This window comes from Caretta caretta, chromosome 2 (genome assembly GCF_965140235.1).
Source record: "Caretta caretta isolate rCarCar2 chromosome 2, rCarCar1.hap1, whole genome shotgun sequence".
Classification (NCBI taxonomy): Eukaryota; Metazoa; Chordata; order Testudines; family Cheloniidae; genus Caretta; species Caretta caretta.
The window spans coordinates 47,671,296-47,697,014 of record NC_134207.1 but is presented as its reverse complement, the minus strand read 5'-3'; the positions used below and the strand labels follow the sequence as shown (position 1 = coordinate 47,697,014).

The window sequence follows — 25,719 nt, the reverse complement described above, 5'->3', positions numbered from 1 at the left end:
CCCGCACATTTTCCTTCTAGACTCAATGTCTGGAGGGCACAGAGATGGGGGCTGAATTGCTTCACACTAAACTCCCAGGATCCCAGAAGTCCACTGGACTGAGCATCCCTAAAACCCTTTCCCTACTCTACATGAAGTGCCACAGGAAGGACAGATTGTGGCCCCAGCCCTTGCTGGGAAGTGGGAAAGAAAGAGAAGGGAAATGAAGACTGGACCAGAGAAGATAAAAGGAATGGAAGGAGGGAGAGAATGAGAGGAACACAGGGAGAGTAAAGATTGGAGGGCAAAAGAGGGCAGAGAGTGGAGTGTGAACACAAGCTGCAGTGAGACTGAAGAGAAGAAAAACAAACGAGCTAAAATTCTGAGGAGAATCTCTCTCGCCTTTCATCTAAGGGAGCCTACCATGGAGCAGATGGGACAGTCTGAAGCTGCTCTCTGAGGTGTCAGAGTCACACTGAGATGACAGGTTGCAGTGTGACTGTCACATCTGCTCCACAGGAACTTCCATACAGGAATAGAGAGAAGGCCCCTTTAAAGTTTCATCTTGGATTGTCTTGTTTCTCTGTCTCTCTCACGAGATATCATTGGAATACGTTTGCACTGTTAGTTTAACATACTGTTGAAGGATATTGTGTTAAGTATTGTATAAGAATCAATGTAGACTAGAATAGAACAGAATAGAAAAGTGAGAGATTAATTTATTTCTCAGTGCTGACAAAGGAACCTGACAAGAGCTATCCACCACACCCTGCCCCCAGCTTGCACCAGATTTTGGGAGAGAACCAGTATTTGGAATAGATAGGAGCAGGAGAGCACAAGGACTACAGTATGCCCAGCTCAGTATATGGGCACAAAAGGGTAGGAGGCTCCTTGCATCCCCATCAGAAAAGCCAAAAGGAAGAATGTATCCAGGAGTGAGCTCCCACTATGATTAGTGCTAATATTCACTTACTAGCTCCATTCTCTGTAAAGCACCTAATGCAGAGAGCTCCTCCCAACTCTTGTATGTCAGTGGAGCTACTTTGCATTAAGGTTGTTGTAATCATAATATGGACCACAACAGACCTGCAAGCATTTACTATACTAACCAGTGCAATATTTGCACATGGTACTAAGCATCATGGCCCACAGTTAAGTGTTTGCAGGACTGAGCCTTTCATATACCTTTCTTACCATGAAAGGGAACAGTTTTGTAAGGCACATCTTTCATTCTGGGCTGTCAGAATTCACAATTCAGAGTGAGGCAGACAGTAATAGATGTTCCCTTTAAACTCTACTTTAGCTGATAAGCAGTGATGTAAAAAAATGTTTGAGAAAATCAGAGTTTATGAAACCATATAAATTCATCACAAGATGTTTGTGAAATCAACAAAAGGAACAAACGTTTTAGAGGTAAAGCACACGGATACAAAAATGGAGTGCAAACTGCACTGATGAGCCCCATCTCAGCAAAGCACTTAAGCCCTGCAGAGCTTTAAGCCTTTCCTTAAATCCTCTGGAGACAAAACTTTAACCACTTGCTTCAGTACTTTCCTGAATCGGGGCTGTAACAATCCACAACTGAGTGGAAGATGTGAGTCCAATAAGCTTTGCAAAATTCATATACACCTTAAAAACAGAAAGAATTCAAATACTCCTGCCAAAATGAGAGCTGTGAATTTTGAATTCACAAATATCTATCATGCAATATTAGAATTGCTACTGTTATAATAGGAGGCCAAGGAATACTGAAATCCAGCATTTGACAAATATTGACTATTTTACTTTGGCGTTCATCAACTCACCCCCTCTCTCATGGAGACAAAGTGGCCACCCCAATCAAGTAGAAGTTCTCCCTCCACAATGAGAGTGAGGAACAGAAAGAACTCCAACAAGGTTCCCCGGACACTGAACCCCCAATCCACAAGGGGCTGAAAGACAAATAACTTTCCAATATGAGATTTCCACTTGTAAATGTGATCACCTGTGCACAGAAGTGTCAGACTCCATCAACTGCACACACAGATGTCAGTGGTCAAATAGGGCAGGCTCAGATATCTGCACTGAAGAAGTTGTACTTTCGCTAGTGGGAGCTGGACTAATTCTTTTAAAAAGTGTTTCCTTTATGTGCACACAACTATTTGAAAAGCTAAGTACACAGTTAATTATCATATTATTACTACTTACACACTATCAACAACAACAATAATTGCAAACAATATTTCTGGACGAGGCTATATATTGAGGAACAATTTACAAACAGCCCCTAAATTATCTAGACTTTCCCCCTAACCCAGAATGCAGAAGAAATATTTTCAGATGAAACCAAAGATCTGCAAACACCACATGAATGGAAACAAACAATTGCCAACTCTGCACTCAAATTCTGCACAACAGGAAATAAATATTTCTTTACATAAAAACCTAGGTATCTTACTAACATGTTTTGCAGATTATTGCAGGGCACCACATTTTTCATCACAACTGGCAGATTGTGCTCAGGGAAGACCCCAAGGCCAACAGCTTTTGCGTCAGGGTAACTATTTCAGTGGGGTGGTGGAGGGGGGCGGGGGAAGGGGTTGTGCCATTTCTATCAGAACAGCTATTCTGGTACAGCCCCTGGTATGGATAATCAGTATAAAAGTGTCTTATACTAATATAGCTTGTTTCCCTTCCTAAACAGGAATATCTATACTGGTATAAAGCACCTTTATACCTATATAACTGTGCCCATACTAGAAGGTTGTACCACTTTAACAATATTAGTGAAGTCAAAGCAATACAGCATTTTAGCGTAGAGAAGCCTTTCTAGAAGTTAAGTCCTGCAAGAAGAATAGTTCCAGATATATCTGGCAAAGCAGAAAATGAAAAAACAGAAGACAGCTACCCATATTACCTCTGGCTTCTGAATTGATGATTTCAGTTTCCTATTCAAGGATTCAAATCCAGTAGCCTTCATCTCATCAATTATGCTCATTAACAGCTAAACATATATGCAAAAAAGCAAAGAATACAAAATATCTGTAAAGAGGAGTTGTACAACTGAATACAAACTAGCAGCTGGAAACAAGGAGAGTCAACATCAGATGTCCAGTCTGCTCTCTGTGGACTACTGTCAAGTATCATAGAATCATAGAATATCAGGGTTGGAAGGGACCTCAGGAGGTCATCTAGTCCAACCCCCTGCTCAAAGCAGGACCAATCCCCAATTAAATCATCCCAGCCAGGGCTTTGTCAAGCCTGACCTTAAAAACTTCTAAGGAAGGAGATTCTACCACCTCCCTAGGTAACACATTCCAGTGTTTCACCATCCTCCTAGTGAAAAAGTTTTTCCTAATATCCAATCTAAACCTCCCCCACTGCAACTTGAGACCATTACTCCTTGTTCTGTCCTCTTCTACCACTGAGAATAGTCTAGAACCATCCTCTCTGGAACCACCTCTCAGGTAGTTGAAAGCAGCTATCAAATCCCCCCTCATTCTTCTCTTCTGCAGACTAAACAATCCCAGTTCCCTCAGCCTCTCCTCATAAGTCATGTGTTCCAGACCCCTAATCATTTTTGTTGCCCTTCGCTGGACTCTCTCCAATTTATCCACATCCTTCTTGAAGTGTGGGGCCCAAAACTGGACACAGTACTTCAGATGAGGCCTCACCAATGTCGAATAGAGGGGAACGATCACGTCCCTCGATCTGCTCGCTATGCCCCTACTTATACATCCCAAAATGCCATTGGCCTTCTTGGCAACAAGGGCACACTGCTGACTCATATCCAGCTTCTCGTCCACTGTCACCCCTAGGTCCTTTGCCGCAGAACTGCTGCCTAGCCATTCAGTCCCTAGTCTGTAGCGGTGCATTGGGTTCTTCCGTCCTAAGTGCAGGACCCTGCACTTATCCTTATTGAACCTCATCAGATTTCTTTTGGCCCAATCCTCCAATTTGTCTAGGTCCCTCTGTATCCTATCCCTGCCCTCCAGCGTATCTACCACTCCTCCTAGTTTAGTATCATCCGCAAATTTGCTGAGAGTGCAATCCACACCATCCTCCAGATCATTTATGAAGATATTGAACAAAACCGGCCCCAGGACCGACCCCTGGGGCACTCCACTTGACACCGGCTGCCAACTAGACATGGAGCCATTGATCACTACCCGTTGAGCCCGACAATCTAGCCAACTTTCTACCCACCTTATAGTGCATTCATCCAGCCCATACTTCTTTACTCTACACACTACCAGTGTGGTCCATGAACCAGAGCTTGGGAACTTCTGCTGTAATATCCTTTTATCATTTATATTCTTTACACCATTTAGCTTTAAGGAATTTCAAGCCAAACCTTTACATGCATTTTTTAGTGATCAATATTCTTGCAGTTAGTCTACATTTATCCATTTCAGGTTTAATCGTGATGAGTAACTGAGATATGTGGATTAATTTAAACTTTAACACTTCTGTTTAGGAAATAGCTAATAAGAATATTTATCATAATGACAACGATCGGTAAACAGAATGCTACAAAGTGCATTGCCACAACTATTTTCGACCTAGGCCACCACAACTGAACATTGGGCTGTTCAGTGGTACAGAATGTGGCCTAAACTTTGATTCCATTCTAAATACCAGTAACATAAATTTAAACTTTGTATGTTAATCCTCGAATTGACCCCACAGCAACTTTTGCCTCATGTGCTCATCCTCCTCAAGGAATAATTCTACAGTCTTTACAGAAGCTTAAATGAGATATGAGAGTAATTCTATGCTTCCTTTTCTCAATTTTATTTATGCAAATATTCAACTCAATCTGATAGAAAATTCCAGACGAGGATTAAGCTAATCAGCTTTTAAAGGAGACAAGGTTCACTGCACATAAAAATAAAAATTCTAAGTGCCCCTTTTTGAGTCATGATTTATAATAGAAACTTTTTCTCCCACATTCCAACTGCACTGGGTTTTTAAAGGCTAGCTTGACTAATATGCAATGTATTTCTTAAATAACCTTGTTTTTAATTGCCTAAAACTAAAGAGACTACATTACATACTCTTAAATTATGGATTGCAGTCTTCTGCTTCAGCAAAGCTATGAGATCATGCAGTTGGTTAAATGTTAATTAGCGTATTTTCTTTCAATTCACTCTTAAATTTAAGGACATTGGGCCAAATCCCATAGAAGTCAATTAGGGCAAAATTATCTTCTTGTGCACACTGGTGCAAGTGGCAGATATAACAGTATAACATTCTTATTAAATAAGAGTTGTATCTGGGTAGGAACTGACAGTTTTTAAATACTGACTTACAGAAATGCTCTTTGTTTCAGAAAGTGTATACATGATGAGAAAACATTCACCAAACAATGTTCTCTACAATTAGATATTTGGTTTTTTAACTATTATGTTGAACAGAAATTTCTCTTTATCTTACAGGTAACTTGAGTGTTTTTGAAAAGGAATGTATTTATTTAATTTACAGTGAGCCCAAAATTTGTCTGCTTTAGAACAAGTAAAAAAGTAATTGAATCCTATAGTAACTCTTAATTAAACTTTAATTGAAAACTAACGATGTGCAAACCTCATGTTTCTTTTATTACTATCCTTTGTTCTTGTTCCAAATATTTGGGCTGAAAATAACAACAGAAGAGAACAAAGGAGAAAAAGTAGAAAACATTGTAATTCAATACTAAATTATACTTTTTAACTGTCTGCACATCACTTTTTAATTATTGGTATATTACATAAGAAAATAAGAACGGTCACACTGGGTCAGACCGAAAGTCCATCTAGCCCAGTATCCTGTTTTCTGACAGTGGCAAATGCCAGGGAATTAACAGAACAGGTAATCACCAAGTAATCCAACCCCTGTTGCCCATTCCCAGCTACTGACAAACAGAGGCTAGGGACACAATCCCTGCCCAGCCTGGACCTATCTATGAACTTATCTAGTTCTTTTTTTAACCCTTTTTTGAATTATAGACTTGGCCTTCACAACATCCTCTGGCAAGGAGTTCCACAGGTTGACTGTCATTGTATGAAAATATTAGTATGATTAGTATTTTAAGGCTGTAAGAATTTCTGATGCCACACACCTGACTTCCAAAAACACATGAGCCAGTTAGCAATACATTCAACATATTCACAAAAGCATTATGATCAAGATTCACAGGTGCCTAACATAGAGAGCTGCTTGAACATGGAGTGTGAAGTCCTGCCTCTACTGAAATCAAGGGAAAATCTCCTATTGACTTCAGTAGGACTAGGATTTCATCAGGAGACTTTATTCAAATATTCTCTTCTTCCTAACAGAAATGCTGATTCACCAGAGCCAAAAACCCACCTTATTCATCTGCAGAAATAATTTTTAGAATTTCATGTTTGTCCAACTCTTTGAGTTGGAAGAGACGGTCATCCTCCATACCATAAACATGGTTATTTCTTGGTTAATAATCAAAAGTATTGAGGTTGCTGTGATATCAGCTCATGTCTTTTGGACTGAGGCTTTTGCCAGGTCAACAGCCTTGAATGTCTGTTGCCAAAGATTGGTGCAACACTTCAGGACTGTTAAAGAGATATCACCAACTTGAAAAACATATGCTGGAACAAACATATTTTGTTAACTGTATTATTTACAGAATATTAAAAGCTCAGACTATTTGTTATCCTTTAGGCTCTTTGATTATCTTCTGGATTTTTCTCAGATTATTCAATGAAATTCAATCAAACCAGTTTCATCAGTGTATAAAGTCACTTTCACATTCAGATTCTCAGTGTTGCAGTTGAGTTTCTGTAAAATATTTATTGTATTTTACTTTTGCAAACAATTGTTTTCACTGGATTCTAGAAAATGTATGAAAGCATTTCAATTTGATTTAAGTTTTATATAAATTTTTTGCATAACACTTAAATGCTAGGCTAAATTTAAGATGACAGTGTCCACCACTGACAATAAAGCTACCAAAGTACTTTGTAAATTAAATATAATCTTTGCAAATATGCAGATCCTCCATCTCCTCAAGAATGACCGAAAGTACTTACTGGCTAAAACAAATGAATATGGAAGCTACAACAATTAGCTTTCAGAGCATCTTATAGCTCCATCTGTTTGCCCCTTCCAGATTTAAAAGGCAGCTCCTACAACAGAGCATGCTGGGAAAATTTCCTATAAAAAGGAGAGAACCCAAATTGAAAAGCTAAGTAGTAACGAAAAAATCAAGGGGACAGTGCCTGTGGATGATTGAAGAGAAAGTAGTGGAATTTTAGTTTCCTTGTAGGTCAGATATTTGTGTGCTTGTTGAAGATATTTGTGTTCCTGTGCTGTAGTGTTCAACAACTGTATTATGTTTAGCCAATAAAAATTACATTTCTTTTCAGTATCATTAACTGTCTGTGCTTGAAATGTACCATGCATCTTCACACTTATTTTGTAAGCTGCTCGAAGACTTGTATTTATTAGCTTATAACTGGGCTGTGTATTACTTGATTTTTATTTGAGGCTGGCGTCTGCAGAGATGTGAGACATGCTAAAGAGATTTTTGATATGTGACTTCTTGAAGTGTTTAGGAGCTAAAAAAATTCCTTCACCAAATTGCTGCATGTTTTATTTTCACTAATGGCCCATGATTGAACCAAAATGCAGAGTGTGATTATTAGATTGACTTACTTCATATCAATATACTGATTTGGTGAGCTCCTTACTCCTTATGTCCTTCCATGGATACGACCTTACTTTAGTTAGTGTTATGCATATCATATAAAATGGGGAGATTGTTTCTTTGTTCTATATGATCAAGAAAGAAGATTCTTAAACTGGTGGAAAATCAGCTCAGAATACCATTTTCACATTCATACATTGAAATTGACACTGATATATAGACTGATTCTCTGACATGACCACACTAATGCAGAGTGATACCAGTTTCAATACGCAAAAGAATACAGAGTTTGAAGGAAACCTTGCAGCTCATAGAAAGCCATACATGATCGACAGGAAGATCCTACTGAAAATAAAGTAAATACTTCAGAATTTTGAAGGGTTACATGAAGTGTGCATCTGCTGTTTTTAATGTATATGCTTTATATGCACTGTGTATATTATATATGTCGACACATAATTGCACTGCTGTTCCATAATCTTATTTGTATGCATTTTATCCCATTTTTATAATATTAGATCTCACTTAACTTTTAATTCCTCCTCAGCCAGAGTCTACTTGTCTATGGACCAAGGAACAATAAACTGAGAAAGATACAAAGATGCAAAGCAAGATGCATTTGTAAGCTGATGGACTGGAACAACAGAAACAGAACAGAGAACGGTCAATAGGGCTTTCTTCCAAGGGTAATGCATATAATCAAAAAAAAAAATGACATAAGCAACAAACTACCAGAGCCTGGATTCAACCGAGAGAATGCTACTTTCCCAAAGGCTGTATCCCCCTCTGTCTCTCTCACAGCTAATTTATAATCTTTTCAGGGACGGATCCTGCAACCCGTCACATCACTACTGTAAAATTATAGAGGGATAAGGTAAAACGACCCTTAACACTGATCACTTTTTGCAAATGAAACAGGGATTTGTTTAGCAGCAGCATAAAATACATAACTTTTCCCTAAGGAAGTAAACCCTCAACTCCCTTTGTACTTTGGCTTTCTGAGTCTCTTGGAGATAACTATGTCCGGGTACTGCAGACGCTTATGGACATACGTAATTCTTTGCACAATCGCGGCATAAGACAACATTTTGAATCTGACCCAAAAGTTCAAAAAGTGCATCCACAAAATATGTGCGCAAGTCACGAGTGCCTTCACGCACACAGTACATGCAGTTAAATGTATGTATTACCTTCCGTCTCTCTTCCTCCCCCACCCCCCCGTGTTACTGGTTTGAGCAGATATTCCCTATACTAATAATGAAAGCTCAGTGAATAACTGTTATTTCAGTTCATCGGCAGTTTTAAAAAGAAAACCCACTGATTTGACTCAAACCAAATCTGAAAATTTTTAAAAAAGTCAGCAAATCAAAAAAACTCCTTTGGGGTTGAATGAGACACGTTGTTCAACCCATAACAACTGACTATTCATTGTCATGATGAATGACTATGAATGCCATAATGAATGACAATGAATAGTCAGGAGACCATAAGCATACTTTGAGAACAGCCTAGTGGCCAGGTGCTCACCTGGGATGTGGGAAAGCCAAGTTCAACTCCAAGGACTAGTTTATTATTCATAAAGGTATAAAAGCTTCAACAGGAGAGATTAAGGCAGACCCACACTAGATTCTTCCATAGCCCAGTCTCTCCTGAGACTTAGAAGACCCATGTTCAAATTTCTTCTCTGCATTAGGCAGATGATAGAATTAATGCTATGCTTTCCACATCCCAGTGAGTACGTTAACCACTGGACTAACAGTCATAAGGTGGGCCCCATTACCTCCTATTCCTGGTGCCATTTTGCCAATGGCATCTAAATCCTGGAAAAAAATGTTTTTGCCAAAAGTATTTGATTAATTCCTGTCAAATGTATGAATAGCTTCCGGCTGAATCAATCTACATGTTTTGACAAATAAACCATGAGTCCAAAAAATGTTGCCCAGCACTACTTATAAGAGGGAATAAGGCTAGAAATAATCATATCTTTCCTATTTTGTTTTATTTTAACTCTACTCACTGTAGGCAAATTCTTCAACAAATCCTCAGCTTGTGCATATGCATTTGGGACAAAATCCTTTTGAAAATAATAAAACAATTATTAAAAAAAAAACAACCCGCAAACATCCGACTGTGACATTGCGCACTATTAATTTCTGGATCTCCCCATGCTGTATGATACACAAAACTCTGCCTTCATCATTTGGTATAATCACGGTCTATGGTGACATATCATAAAAAAAGATGATCAACAAAATCATTGAAACCGTTCCAAGATAATTATAAGACTAATATCAAAGAAAGAAGACTGACAGGCAACAGAATGAATATTATGCAGTCTTCTATTCATTCTCACTGACAAAATATGGGGATACTTCATAGATAAACACAAACAGTGAAGCTCTAATAAAAGAAAAGCAAACTCATCATCCTGTTAGCTGATGAGAACCCCGGAACACATCAGCCTAAGCATACTGATGTCACCTTACTGTTCTCCTCAGTCACTCGCTAGGAGCCTGTTGCTATATTTTTCTCAGTAGAGCTAAATAATTCATCAGGGCATGGTGTTTTGTGAGCAGGCCACTCTGCAGGCAACTGTCCAAGACCAAGGTCGCCATGGAGACCCACAGGCAGCTTCATACACATTGACCTCCCGCTAAAGAGACCTATACAAAATATGGCACACTGAACAGCCTGCCTTGTCCCTTTTCCCAATGTACTGTATGTCTATTTTTAAAGAAACAAAATAAGTGTATAAAAGGGCCTTCGTTGTAATCAAGACAAGAGGCTTAACTGAGGACAAATTACTCATGAGATAGGCTGTATTTGCACGGATAGAAGCACTATTTTACAGGGGGGAATGTGCAAAAAGCACATTTAAGAACCATATTATTAACAAAAGCTTTCACTGCTGCTTTTCTAACAAAACATATCAACCCATCAAACCATCCTATATATGAGCATTTGTGATTAATAATCATATTATTTAATATGCAATATGAAATCAAACACATCTCTTTCAATTCTTTAAACAAAACTATTAGTGATTGCACAAATAAAGAATTCCAAAATTAAAATAAAATGTAACAAAAAAGATAGCTTATTTACACTGACCTCATCCACACTTGTCTTATACATACTTGCTCAAAAATATTAAGTCAAAATTCTGTTGTTATTCTTGAAAAAACAATAGTCATATTCACAGAAATAATATTCACATATGCAGTAAATTACATGAAAGATGAAAAGATGCTTTTGAAATTTTTACCATCAAAACTTCCTGTTATTTCTCAAGGAGTTAATAGCATATGACAATTAAACAATAGCATGTTTATATCTTTTATCAAAGACCAAAAAGAAAACCTGTGCTGAAGTACTCATGGTTGATTAAACTCTAACTTAACTTTTTACCCTGAAGTCCTTTCTTCATGCTAACATTTTTCTAAGATCATTTTGCTTTTCTTGCAACATACAAAGGGATAACACATTACTTCTATATTACAAGTCTACTTCAAGAACCTTAAGGTGTTCTACATTCTTTGATCATCTAGAACAAGAGTTAAACTTCACCATATTCTGCACCATGTTCCAGAATACTCTACAAAATTACCACCTCTTTCATGATTACCGCCCTAGTTCTCTTACCTATTTGCTTATAAAAGGAACTGGTTCTATAGGATATTAATAGCCTACTATTTCAATAGCAGGGCTATTAATGTGTATTTTGCCAGTGCAGTGATGTGCTGTGTGTCACAGTTTCAGGGTTACCTGCACCTCTGACCCCTACCTCATGTCCTCCTTTCAGGACACTTACTTAAGGTTTCAGGCTCAAACCGCCACTTCTCCCATACAGACATGCACATCTCTCTCCCTTCTGGTCTTCTAGGTTTTGGCTTGCAATCCATCTTGACCTCACTGTGATTTCCCCAACAGGTCTGACCGTGACCCACAGTTGCTGGTCCTCTTTCTCCAGGAGCTAAAACAGTGTCCACCAATTACCAACCTGCCTTCACAAGCAAATTACAGGTGCTGGCTATTAAACAGACTGATTTCTTGGGGATATCACAGTGTATGGCAGAGGCTGTGCAGCCTGAAAACCCTCAATCAGAAGGGAGAGTGACACAGGTTCCAGTGCCGAGACAGGTGATGGCTGGAGGCCTAAAAAAATGTCTGAGTACTTCTGGAGTGGACCACAAAGAAGATACAGGTGCAGTTACAAATACATAGTGTCACAGTTTCAAGGTATCAAACTTGAACTCTGAATCACACTGGCCCAGCCCATTCTGCAGCCTCTGTGACTCATATACATTCACCCAGCCAGCCCCACTCCCTTAACTCTAACAGCTGCCAGAACCTAAGCCTGAGGAGCATATGCCCTCAAGTGTCCTCTTCAAGCTAGAAGAAGAGTTGATCATCTGGGTGCTGAGCTGGGAAAGAAGTCTGTAGGCCCAGAGAGAAACTGTTCTGGTAGGCAGTAGGTGCGGGAAGGCGACTGTGGGAAAGAGCCCCAGGATTAAGGCCTGGTTGACACTACAGATTTAGGTCGATGTAAGGCAGCTTATGTCGACCTTACTCTGTAAGCATCTAAACTAATTCAATAGCTCCCACCAATGTGACTTGCCCATGGCACCGACTTAATAACTCCACCACAGCAAGAGGTGTAGCACTTAAATCATTGTAATTAGATCGATGCAGTGTCAATGTAGACACTGCATTGCTTACATCAACTGTTGTTGCCTTTCAGAAAGTGTTCCACATGGGCAGTTAAATCAGTGCAAGTGTTCCTGGTTAGAACATGCACCGCTGACACAAGGAGTATAGTGTGGACACGTAAAACCAATTCAAATCCTGCACTGGCTGTATGTCAACATAACTTAGGTCGACTTCATTTTGTAGTGTTGACTTGCCCTAAGAGGACCTCCTGTTGGTACTTGGAGCTACAAGAGCCCCAGTGGCCTAGGAGGTCAGGTGGGCTTGAGAGCCCAAGCTGCAGCCTCAGCCATGGTGTCCAGACTGCTATTAGCCTGCTAGCTCAAACCCCGCAAACGTGATGCTGTCTAACTGGGCTGGGAGGCTCCCAGATCCAGTGTAGATGTACCATGAATGTCTGAGCTGCCAGGCCTAGACTGAGTCCATCTTGAAGAAATTCAGGAATCTGTGGTACCAATACAGAAGGGGAGATAAGACCCTTGCCCTGGCCCCAATGGATAAAAATTCAACAAGGACCCTGACTCCACTGAGTTCGAAGATTTATTTCTGGAAGCTAAAAGTGTGGCTATTTCCTCTTCTGCATAATCACTTTGGCTTAAGTGACTCTGTTCAAGACCCAGACAGGTAGGTGCAGATTGTCTGGATTCTGATGCATAATTGGCCCTTGTAATATCAGATCCCTTCTAGAATGAAAGCAGATGGGAGGTTTGAGAATCATATCAAGGAGGTCAGAGCATCAAGGCCTCCTTGACCAGAACGGGACTACCAGAACTACCAGTGCTGCTTCTCTCCTGATCTTTCATTGTGTTCTGGTGTGGATAGGAAAAGGGAATTCTTGTATGAGTCTCTTTGACCATCTTTGCAACAAGGTGTCTATTCCCTGGCTTTGTGAACCTACAGGCAAAAGAACACTAAAATCCTCTGATTCAGGTGGGAGGGAAACAGATCTATTGCTGGGAGACCAAATTCCTTTACCAGTAGATGGAACATCTCCAGATCTAGTTCCCATTCTGGATGATCTAATTTTTGCCTCCTGAGCCAGTCACCAGTACCATTGATTTTTCCTTCGATGTGAAGGGAGCTAATTGACTGCAGATCCTCCTCTGCCCAAGTCATCATGAAGTCAGATTCTCTTTGAAGGACTGTAGACCTTATTCCCCTTTGTCTGTTGACACAGGACATGGCTGACGTGCTCTCATGATCAGCATGAGGGGAACTCGGATATGGGAGCAGAGCCTTGAGACCATATAGGATGGCCCTGATCTCTTGCCAGTTAATGAACCTCTCTGTCTCAGTTTCCCCATCTGTACATGTGTGATGGACTCAATAAGCACCCAAGGAAAATTGTATTTGATAGCAAAGTGACAAATAATCTTGTGGCATGTGAAATTTCCGCATAATATTATGGAGTGGCGTTATTCACTTGTACCGGGAGGAATGCTGAAGTGGAGAGCTAGACAGGCCTAGATGGATGATCAGTGAAGGCTATACGCTGAGGATTGAGAAGGGACAATCAGGATCCTGGAATAATGACTGGAAACTGTGACTGGAGTGATTATTAATATTTTCTAGTGAGTATACATAAGGGTGTCATAAATGTGTGATAAAATGCTGCAGGGACTGCAGGAGATACTGCTGTTTCACAGTATGATTACCATTACTGGGAGGATTTTTAGTTAAAGTTTGCCAAGCACTTTGACAATGTAAAGTAGTTTATACATGGCAAAAATATGTTTAGCTTGTGGTTAGCCCCTCCTTGACCATGAAGGGGGGTAAGACTCTCCACCCAATTCCCCACCACATTTTCTCTGAATCTTGACACCCAATATTTCCTCCTAGAGAAGAGAAGAGTGGGTGGATGTTTGGTTCTATGCCCAATGTATAAGCCAACCCGGGGGGGGGGGGAGATGGGGCGTGACGGGGAGTAATCTGCTACTGATCAGGGGCAATAGAGATTGCTTTTTCGGATGGCACATGGAAGCGATTTTGAGTCTGAGACCCAATTCCTTCCCTAGCTACTCCCTAGGGCAGTGCGCCTACACTAAAGGCACAATCTAGTTCTTAATTAATAGTTATTTGCCATGATACCAGCACAGCTTAATTACATCATCTTGTAGATTTGACCACCCACCCCCCTCAGTATTCAAACAAATCATGCATCCTGCCACATGCATCCTTTTTCCTGTGCAATATTTTCACCCTTTTTCCTGTAGCTATATTTCTGATCCAGTAAGTTTCAGGGACTATGAAATGGAATTGTCGAGTTCTATGATCCCTGTTCTCTTTTTGACAAATCACTTTTTGTTAAAGAATTAAAGTTAATTCTGGGAAATGAGCACACTCTCCTTTGGAGAGTACAAGTGAAGCACAGCTAGTGTAAAGCCTCTCTTTCTCTCTCTCTGGCTATATTTTACTGTAGGCAGAAAGATACTGTTACGTATGGTGTGCTGTATGTCATTATCAAGGCAGGAAATAACAAGCTGAGTTTGGTCCTGGAAAAAGGAAAGCTAATACACCTTCAGAAAAACAATCCACAATACAGATAGTCAGTGTAAGGGAGACACTTGATGAAAAGGACCTAAAAGGGCGATAGAAAATGAGACTGGATGTAATGAGAAGAAGGACCCTCAACTCCCTGGGGTGAAGCAACAGCAAGTAAAGCCAGTTGAAGAGTGCCCTGAAAAAGATCTGAGAATGCCCCCAAATAAGCAGAGAACTTTCCAGGAGAAGACCGCTGCAGTAACTCTAGCAGAGATCTAAGTGCAGTTTACATTTTGTTGTAGTGGTGGTGAGATTTAGTGGCCATTCTGAGGAGTTCTGGGAGTGAACAGTTTTGAATTTAAGGTTGAAATTAGATATTTCTTGTTTCAGGGGGGAATGTAAAAGCATGTTTTATCCTTCATCTTGTGCACCTGGCATATATATGTAAATGAAATATACCTTGAGATGAATTTTGTTTATAAAATTTCAACAGGCAATTGGAGATGGGAAAGGCGTTGGTGGGACATTTTATCCACACTCCTGTCAATGTAGGATTGTTCTTGGTATGATATATTCTTGTGTGTATTGTTTAGGTTAGTTTAGTAGGCTTGCACCTCTTCTTTGGGAAGTTATTTCATATTCTAGTAGATCTCCCCATCAGAACATTTTTCATTTGATGTTCAGACTCAATTTCCCTTTTAAAAAATTGAGTATTTGTTGACAGTAATACACCATTTGGCAATGTAACATAAGCCAAAAATAGAATTCACAACATAAAAGATATTGCACGTGCATTGGACTGAATTTCCTCTATGAGTATCTTTTTTGTTACTGTAGTGACCAGAAATAAAGCCAGTGTCCATTGCTGCTTTAGAGAGTGCTTATCAGCAGTGGTCTACGTGACTTGATGCCTCTTTCATGCACCCTGAAAACACATAGGATTTTTCCCATCCACACTATACTTTTTGTTAATTCTAATTATTTATTGTTGGCATTTTAATTTGTAAAGGCAGAGTGATATGACATAAATGGAACTTCTCACATGTGTCAGGCTGTCTGGAGTGGCTCATGAGCATGAGTGTGAACCTCAGGGCAGATGGTCCAGGAACAGGGCACAAACCCCAAACTAGCTGTAAGTTCTATATTTAGATTTCACCAACCAAGTAACAAGTGTAAACTACTAAAGCACTATAACAGCCTTAACATGCAATCACAGACAGTTCCCTTGGACACTCCAATATATCTTGCCATCTGTCTTTGTCACAGATGATCCCTTACACCAAAAATCACAACAATATTCAGGTTACTCCCAGTCCCAAAGGACCAGTCACTTATCCCAGGTCAGTTACACCCCAGACCTCTCACCAAAGACAAGGCTTGTAGCCAATACTGTAATAAACCAACAAAGATTTATTCACTAAGAAAAGAAATGAGTTATTTACAAGGATCAGTGAGGCCTGGAGCCTTTCATGAGCTGGCATTTGGTCTGCCAGTTACACAACATGCTTAACTTTAGGCATGTCCATAGGTGCTTTGCAGAAGTGGGCCAGTGTGCTCAGCACTCAAAGTATCCCATGACAGCATGGTTTCTTCTGCCTTCCTGCCTGGCAGCACCAGCATCACTCCCCTCCCCCCTGTGCAGAAGGTTGGGCAGGCTTCCACATGAGGAAGGAACTCTGTGTGGGTTGTGCATGTCGGTGCAGGGCACAGAATCTACCCCTCCAATTCATGGACAGGCCACAGGGCTGCATTGCAGCCCTTCCATGGCTGATGACCTGCCTATGGGCTGGAATAGCTGGCATTATCCATCCTTGGCCCCTGTTGTTGGGGTTTGGGGCCAGTGGGTCATAACCATAAGCTTAGGTCCTTTGGCTCTTCCCCTAGTTTCCCCCACCCAGCCTGACTCTCGTGCTTCTCTCCAAACTAGTCTATTTGGAGCCAACATGGGATCATCTCTGCCTAGCCACTACTCATACCCCTCCACAGTACCTGGAGGCCTTCTACATCAGCACTGGGGTGAATTTCACCCTAATCACATCTGTGTGGTGTGATGAAATTAACTTTTCCACTTAAACAAATAAGGAAACGAAACATCAAAACTATCTTATAATTACAGCAAATGGCTACTGATTATCAGGCTAGCATGGAACTTTTAGGCCTCAGATCTCTCTCAGCAATTCCTACAGTTTGTTCATTTGACATCCTTTGTACTTTCTTCAATAATTTGTGGTTCAAGTCTCCTCCCAGAAAATGAAGTGTTGTTAGCTGGGAGTAATGCATCAGCTATTCAGTGGGATTCAGCCCAAACCTACTGTTGCACCCTCTGTTTTCCTATGTGTCCTTGCTGGGCTGAGCACAATTTAGCACATTTTCTTCCATGTGGTTGCACAGATGTGGTTTCAGGAAGAATTTAGCTCTGCAATTCTCTTGATTATGCACAGACCAGAATAGAATCCCACTTACTTTCCTATAACAGTTGTGGTTCTTTAGGGCTAACAAGAGAAAGCCACAGAAAACCTTATTTATCTTGATTTCAAAGATGCATTTACCACTGTACAACACAACAACATTTTCACTCAAGGTCAAACAGCATTTTATTGGAGAAAAAACTGTTCAAAGGGATTAAGGATTGGATTAGGAAAAGGGAACAGAGGGTGCCAATAAAAGGAAGCCATTCAACTTGTAGTGAGGTAACAAGCAAAGCGATACAGAAGGCTGGCATTAGTCCTGCTTTTGTTTATACAGTATATGAAACTCAGGAGGGTACCAAAAGAGGGCTAATTATACTAATGACAGAAAATAAGCACACTGGGCTTCATTCTGCAAGAAACTGGGCACTCTGGCCCTGATCTAGCCAAGCACTTCAACATATGCATTGCTGGATTAGGGGCAGCACCGAGCAGGATCGAACCAGAACAGTGTGAACACATTCAAATGTCTTTGGATGGGGAACTGAAAGGCTCGGGTAACGGGATAAAGAGCTTTTTCCATCTAAGCATGTGTTCTAAATCTGGGAGTGACCCAATGTCATTGCTGCTGAAGGATGGGAGAGGTCTGCTGGTATGTGATATGAGATGGTGGTCTCAGTACATTTCAGGATAAAGAATGAATGTGTCTTAATTCTAAACTATGTACTCACCCTCAGATTAGGTATGCTCCTCCAGGTCACTTTTGAACCTCATTAGCAGGGCACAGTGGGTAAGCTTTCATTTCCATTGTTCGTACTGGGCCGATCCTGAACATAAGGACTTCAGTATCCAGTATGGTTAACCCTGCAGCTCTCAAACATGTTAAACTCACTTTTAAAAAGAAAACAATCATAGAGGAAATAGCTCACTGGGAAACATAATGCAGATCAGAGACACAAACAAGATTTTCGGGGGGATGACTGTCAATCTATTTTACATTAAAATTATTGGCATGATTTTGGAAAAACTGAAAATGCAAACAAGGGGTTACCATAGAGAGAAGAACTGTATGGAATGTATATAGCTAAAATGTAGTATGTCACAATACACAGCACTAGTAAGTAATAAGATCAGAGGTCTTATTCTCTACTGCCTTTACACTCGGTCTGCACAGATGTAAATGGCTACACAAGATGAAAGGCAATGGAGTATCAGGCTCTAGAAGTAGAATGCTGTGTGCGATTCTGGTCACTTGACCTTAAGAAGGACATTTTTGAAACTGAAATGATGTCCCAGAGGGCAACAAAACTATGGCAGGATTTTGAAGTTTAGATTACAGATAAACTTCAGCCAGAGTCAGTGAGCCATTGCACACTGACTCTAGAACAGGAGGTCCTGGGGGAGGAAAGTTTTCCAATGGAGTTACGATCCAAGGTGCAATCTTCCCTCTGCTATGAGATAATGGAGGGAGGGGGAAAACACTGTTCCAAAAACGGATGGCATGGTCCACAGAGGATTTGTGGTTAAAGCACATTAAATATATACCTGTTCAGTGCACTGCTGCTGCAGCTTCTTCTGCCAGGACCTTTATGGAGTCCTGGTGAAAGGTAAAACTGCCTTCAGCTGTGAATAGGTCAAAGAAGTGCCTGCCATCTCCTGGAGTTGAGAAGCCTTGTTGTGCAGGAGAGGTGAACCTGGGCCAGATTAGTTAACTTAGGCAAATGTTAGCAAGAATCAGTAGATTTGATACTGATTTTTGTACCTTCTGATATATCACAGTTAGCTTGAAAGTTAACTTGTCAGCATATGACTCAGCTTGACATGGGATTGATATTTGTCATCACAAGAGCAGTCCTTGAAAGGACTGAGGCTGAGCTCTGGTATGGATGCTTATCCAAACTCTTTGGTTCAGAAATTGTGCTGGAAATGTCTTTAGAACAATTTTTTAAATGAGATTTCCAGTAGTTCTGGTTTCAGTTGAGTCAGTAATGCAGTAAGCACAACTTACTTTGTGATATATCAGCATTTCTACACCTGGTCAGTCCTATGGGAAACCAGCACAAGGTATTTTTATTATTTAATATATTATATGTAACATAGTCAGACTTTTTTCAAAGATGCCTCAATACCATGTTCATTCAGCATAAAGCCACATTCAGCAGTAACCAGAAGCTCTACAGGGCACCCAAGGGACAACCTAATTGTACAGGTTTCAGAGTAGCAGCCGTGTTAGCCTGTATCCGCCAAAAGAACAGGAGTACTTGTGGCACCTTAGAGACTAAAAAATTTATTAGAGCAGAAGCTTTCGTGGGCTACAGCCCACTTCATTGGATGCATAGAATGGAACATACAGTAAGATATACATATATATACACACACATACAGATAAGTTGGAAGTTACCATACAAACTGTGAGAGGCTAATTAGTTAAGATGAGCTATTATCAACAGGAGAAAAAACTTTTGTAGTAATAATCAAGATGGCCCATTTAGACAGTTGACAAGAAGGTGTGAAGATACTTAACTTAAGGAAATAGATTCAATATGTGTAATGACCCAGCCACTCCCAGTCTCTATTCAAACCTAAGTTAATGATATCTAGTTTTCATATTAATTCAAGCTCAGCAGTTTGTCCTTGGAAGGATTCTGCATGGACTCCTCCTGAAGCTAATGGGATAGGGTCACTCCAGCCACACAGGACATCATGAACTAAATTCATCCCAACTTCTTTAGAAAAAAGAAAAGGAGTACTTGTGGCACCTTAGAGACTAACCAATTTATTTGAGCATGAGCTTTCGTGAGCTACAGCTCACGGCTGTTCCTCTGAAACTTCTTTAGAGACACTCTTAAAGGATACCGCTCACAGGCTGAATCTGACCCCATCAAGGCTAGCAAAGAATCATACCTAAAGATGTTAACTCCTCTGGGTGACAAGCAGAATGCCACATGAAAGCCAGGGCATTCATAGACAATCACCTGGCCTTGCCCATCTTATGGTTCCTGCGAGAGACCAATCATTAAGGGAGTTTTCAAACTTTTGATTACGTGGTTAAGAGTCAATAGTCCCTCCCCTGTATCAACAACCTGTGTGAGTACTCCTCTTACAACCATCTGCAAAAAGCACTACCTGGGCAGTTAACTAAATAAACGCCTATTCCTATACTCAGAGTAACTGCAAGTTGTTTAATTCTCAAAAGGCAAATGAAAAAGGAAAAGGGAAAACTGAAGGGAAAAATTATATCTCCTACACAGAAGAAATGTTTCACGTTAGATACATAGGGAGAGAACCACAAATATTATAGCTTTCAGAGGAACAGCCGTGTTAGTCTGTATTCGCAAAAAGAAAAGGAGTACTTGTGGCACCTTAGAGACTAACCAATTTATTTGAGCATGAGCTTTCGTGAGCCACAGCTCACTTCATCAGATGTGTACCGTGGAAACTGCAGCAGACTTTATATACACACGAGGAGGTATTGTTTCATATTCTCTGTGTGTATATAAAGACTGCTGCAGTTTCCACGGTACACATCTGATGAAGTAAGCTGTGGCTCACGAAAGCTCATGCTTAAATAAATTGGTTAGTCTCTAAGGTGCCACAAGTACTCCTTTTCTTTTTGCAAATATTATAGCCTAGAGCTGCTCAAAGAACAAGTTTATATTGTGTGGGAAATTCCAACATTCTGAAATTTGTTGTCATCCCAAAGTGCGATGAAATAGTTGAAATTTTTCACAGAGCAGAAATTCTGAAATATTTAGATGTGACATCAAAATGATCTGGAATGTTTTGTTTCAACAAAGTCAAAACATTATATCATCTCAAATATTAAATATGGATATAGTTGATTATTTTATATCAGTTGGAATGAAACAAAATAAGAAAATGAAAATGAAAGTAAATGAAAATTTCATTGAAATCAACATATTCCATGAAACAGTTCAGCTTCAACAAAACAGGATTTTCCAACAGAAAAGTGTTTCTTCTAAATTTTTCAGCCATCTCTATTTTAGCTTAAATTACCTATATATATCCATCTTTTAGGTAGGTTGGAAGAATGTTTATATTATTATCTGAATCAACTCCTGTCAAAGTCATTGGTAAGATATAATCAGTTTCTAGTTGATGGTTAAATGTAGAACATGAATATAAACAGCATTCATGATCGCAGCCCTAGCTACAGAGCAATGAAACAACTTCTTGCTCCCTACTCCCCCTAGGGTTGCCAACTTTCTACTTGCACAAAACCGAACACCTTTGCCCCACCCCCCTCTGAGTCCCCGCCCCCTGCTCATTCCATTCCCCCCCCCCGTCACTCGCTCTCCCCAGCCTGACTCACTCACTTACACCAGGCTGCCTCAGGCTCTGTGGTGGGGCCAGAAATGAGGGGTTCAGGGTGTGGGAGGGGGCTCTGGACTGTGTGAGGCAGTGAGGGCTCCGACTGGGGGTGTGGGGCTGGGGATCAGGGGTTTGGGGTGTAGGAGGGTGCTCCAGGCTGGGACCAAGGGGTTCAGAGGACGAGATGGGGATCAGGGCTGGGTCGGGGGTTGGGGGTAAAAGGGGTTGAGGGCTCCAGCTGGGGGTATGGGTTCTGGGGTGGGGCTGGGGATGAGGGGTTTGGGGTGCACAAGGGTGCTCCGGGCTGGGACCAAGGAGTTCGGAGGGCGAGAGGGGGATCAAGGCTGGGGCGGGGGGTGGGGTGCGGGTGGGAGTCAGGGGTGCAGGCTCTGGGTGGCACTTACCTCAAGCAGCAGAATGTCTCCTGGAAGCAGCAGAATGTCTCCCGTCCGGCTCCTAGATGAGGCTGAGGTTCCTGGACAATACGAGCTGCAGAGCCAGTGCTTGGGGCAGGGGCAGTGCACGGAACCCCCTGGCTGCCCCTACGTTTAGGAGTCAGAGGGGGGGCATGCCTCTGCTTCCGGGAGTCACACAGAGACTGCCTTAGCCCCACTGCGCTGCCATCCAGACTTTTAATGGCCCGGTCAGCGGTGCTGACTGGAGCAGCCAGGGTCCCTTTTCGACCGGGTATTCTGGTTGAAAACCAGACACCTGTGAACCCTAGCTCCCCAAGCAATCACAAGCCCTGATGGCGCAGCGAGTAAGAAGAGCTAAGTACAATGTCTCCACCACACTCCCAATCCCTGCTGGTGCAGAGAATTAAAGGATGAACCGGGGAATCAAACCTCAGTCTCTCTCACAGTAGTGTAGAGTACAGGCCAGCAGGCAGACCATTTTTAAATACTTTAACAAGGCTTTGCAAATTGTATAATTACAGTGGTTAGCAGAAAGCTTTTTGAAAATCAGTGTTTGACAGCACTGAAAAGAAGCACTTTAAGCTTTTGAAGTGGCAAGTTTTAATAGTGCCAAAATAGCACCCGAGAAAGTATCAACACAGAAAAGGGGGGACTGGAGCAGAACTGGTGCTGCATTTGGAGAGCCAGGAGTGAGGTCTATGTTGTTAAGGAATCATCTGAAATGGAGCTGGTACTGTCATGGCAGGACTGATAATAAGGGTGGTATACTTCAAACGAAGGAAAAAACAAATTTTACAATTTCTAAAGAGTTAAAAGGAGATATCTGTATCTGCTCTCAAGAGTACATGAAATTATACAAATGCTCCCAAAGGTTCTACCTTTTGACATTAATTGGACACTATCAACTTTAAAATCATATACCTCAAACAAACAATTTTCTATAAATATTACTAACAGCACCCTAGGTTATTTTTTTTAACCCAGGGGGCTTTTCGTCATGATGTTTGTTTACCTCTTGCATTTCTCTTGGTTTGGACAATTAAAAAACAAATTCAGTCTGTTTTGCTGTTGTTTATAGTCAGATTTGTTTTCAGGATCTCAATGCTGAATTGCTTAGGTTACAAATATTTCATGCATGTGCTTAAAGTGTTGCCAGCACCTGAGATTTTATTGTGACTCTTGCAATATTTCTTGTTTTTCTTAAGGCCCCAGATTCAGGAGTGATTCCATTACATCAAAATCTCAGCTTTCACTGAAATTTAAAAAAAAAAAAAAATGTTATCCCTCATGGTTGTAGAGAAAACCTGATATGTGAAGGCTAAAAAAAAAAGCAGAAAACAAAATGCTCCCAATACCCTTTATCTCTCATGATTTGATGCCAATCTCATGTTTTTCTAGGATCTGACTCATGATTGTTGAATGACTGGCCGGGGGGGTGGGGAGGGTGCGGGGAGGGCAATACCATGCTTAGTTGTTTTTAAATGACTCTTTTCACTGAAGCTTTTTTTAAAAAATAAACATGTTTTTACACAGTCTAAAATTTTGGGTCTACTTTGCATCGACAGTGTCTCTTTCAAAAACAATCCTGCAAATAGAGAAAAATGTTCTCATATCCATTAAAAACACATCTAAGCAATTAATCTGTGAGGGACTATGACTAACTTTATCTCACAGCTGAGACATAAAGCAAATTCTCTTTGGGAGCAAAAAATAAAGATTAGATTATTCACAAAGGGGCTAAAATACTGTTTTCCCTGTGCAATGAGCCTGCCAATACAAAACAAGAGGAAAGAGCTAAATATCACGAAAGAAGCTTTTCTGCAAGAAAAAAGGTTCAGTAGTGTTACTGTGTCTTGCAAAACACGGAGTTTACTTATGAACAATCTGGCAGTGCTGAAATCACAAAATAAGGTCCATGAGTAAAAACAAAAGGACAAATACAGCAAGTAACATCTTCAGGTTTTTTTCAGATGCTGGATTTTGAGTTATCACATGAACTATAATTCTCCTCATTTTGACCCAGTTGGGTTTAAGATCCTGTTTCTGCAGTCTCAAAGCAAGTTGTCCAACTGATATCAATGAAACTACGCACTCGAATAAGATGAGCAGCAATCGAATGTGACCTCTGACACTATTAATTACGAAATTTAAATTTATATTGAATCAAAATTATTTTACGCTAATAAAATAATTAAAAATGAAAGATATAGTTAATTAAATCAAATGTATACTTATAAGTAGGGGTGTCAAATGATTAAAAAATCATCACAAATTATTCGCAAGATTAAAATGTAGTTGCCATTAGTCACAGTTTTAATTGCACAGTTAAACAATAACAGAATTCCATTTTAAATTTATTATAAATTTTTGCATGTTTTTCTACATTTTCAAATATATTAATTTGAATAACACCACAAAATACAAAAGTATATAGTGCTCACTTCATATTATTTTATTATAAATATTTGCACTGTAAAAAAGATTTTAAAAAATCTACAGGTCAAAGCATGAAAGAGCATACGAATGTTTAGCATATCTGGCATGTAAATACCTCGCAACATTAGCTACAACAGTGCCATGTGAATGAATGCCTGTTCTCACTTTCAGGTCACATTGTAAATAAGAAGCAGGCAGCATTATCTCCCGCAAATGTAAACAAACTTGTTTGTCTTAGTGATTTGCTGAACAAGAAGTAAGACTGAGTGGACTTGTAGGCGCTAACGTTTTACATTGTTTTGTTTTTGAGTGCAGTTATGTAAAAAAAAGAATTCTACATTTGTAAGTTTCACTTTCATGATAAAGAGAGTGCACTACAGTACTTGTAATGGGGGAACTGAAAAATACTATTTCTTTTGTCTATCTTTTTTACAGTGGACATATTTGTAATAAAAACAATAATATAAAGTGAGCAGTGTACACTTTGTATTCTGTGTTGTAATTGAAATAAATATATTTGAAAGTGTAGAGAAACATTCAAAATATTTATAATAAATGTAAATTGGTATTCTGTTATTATCTGTTCGATTAATCGTGACTTTTTTTTAATCTTGTTGATTTGTTTTTCTTTAACTGCAATTAATTGACAGCCTACTTATAAGCCTCAAAATAATTTAAAATGTAGACAACATCCTCGTGGAGTTACTTGAGCCATGTCATACCATCATAGAGATATACTGCTTTTTTGTTTTGGCACTTTGTTTGGGACTTTGTATACTGTTTTAGAAGTTAAAAAAGTCAATTACAGGCATTGTTTCTACATATTAAATAGAGAAAATGTTTTGAATGGTGTAGGGTATTTTTGTTTTATGCATTTTCACTCTCTGATGGGCCTGTTGCTAAATAGTGAATATTTAATGATCTTTAAGTCTTGCAGGTTCTTAGCCAGTAAAATGATTAAAATGCCATTTTCCTTTCTATCTTCTTGGGGACTGTCCATCAGGCAACAGACATGTAACGAGCTTATTCTTCTCAAATATTTTTTCTAATTAGTTAATGTTTACTGAAATGCTTACCTGTCTGTTCTCTCCCCCTCTGGGGCAATGCATAGATGTTTAGAATTTTGGATGTTGGCTAGTCATTTTTTAAGGCATACGCCTAACAAGGGCCCTGAGTTCTATTGTCAGTTTTGACACAGACATCTTTTGTGACTTTGGGCAAGTCAGTTAAGACAAAATCCTGATCCCATTGCAGTCAATGGCAAAAGTCTCTTTGATTTCAATAGGAGAAACACTGGCTCCTTTATACCCTTAGGTAAAGA

At 40.0% G+C, this 25,719-nt stretch overlaps 1 protein-coding gene across 5 annotated transcripts in view; it reads right to left on the bottom strand.

Annotated features, from left to right (window-relative positions):
- The window catches only part of MMP16 (matrix metallopeptidase 16), a 251,376-nt gene that overhangs the window by 210,367 nt on the left and 15,290 nt on the right, over positions 1–25,719 (bottom strand). The window contains exon 1 of one of the 5 annotated variants that reach the window (XM_048841149.2): positions 17,946–18,082. The exons of the other annotated variants lie outside the window; for them this stretch is intronic. The gene's annotated coding sequence lies outside the window, so the exon portion shown is untranslated. Of the gene's footprint in view, positions 1–17,945; positions 18,083–25,719 lie in introns of those variants that run through there. 5 annotated transcript variants of the gene reach the window in all.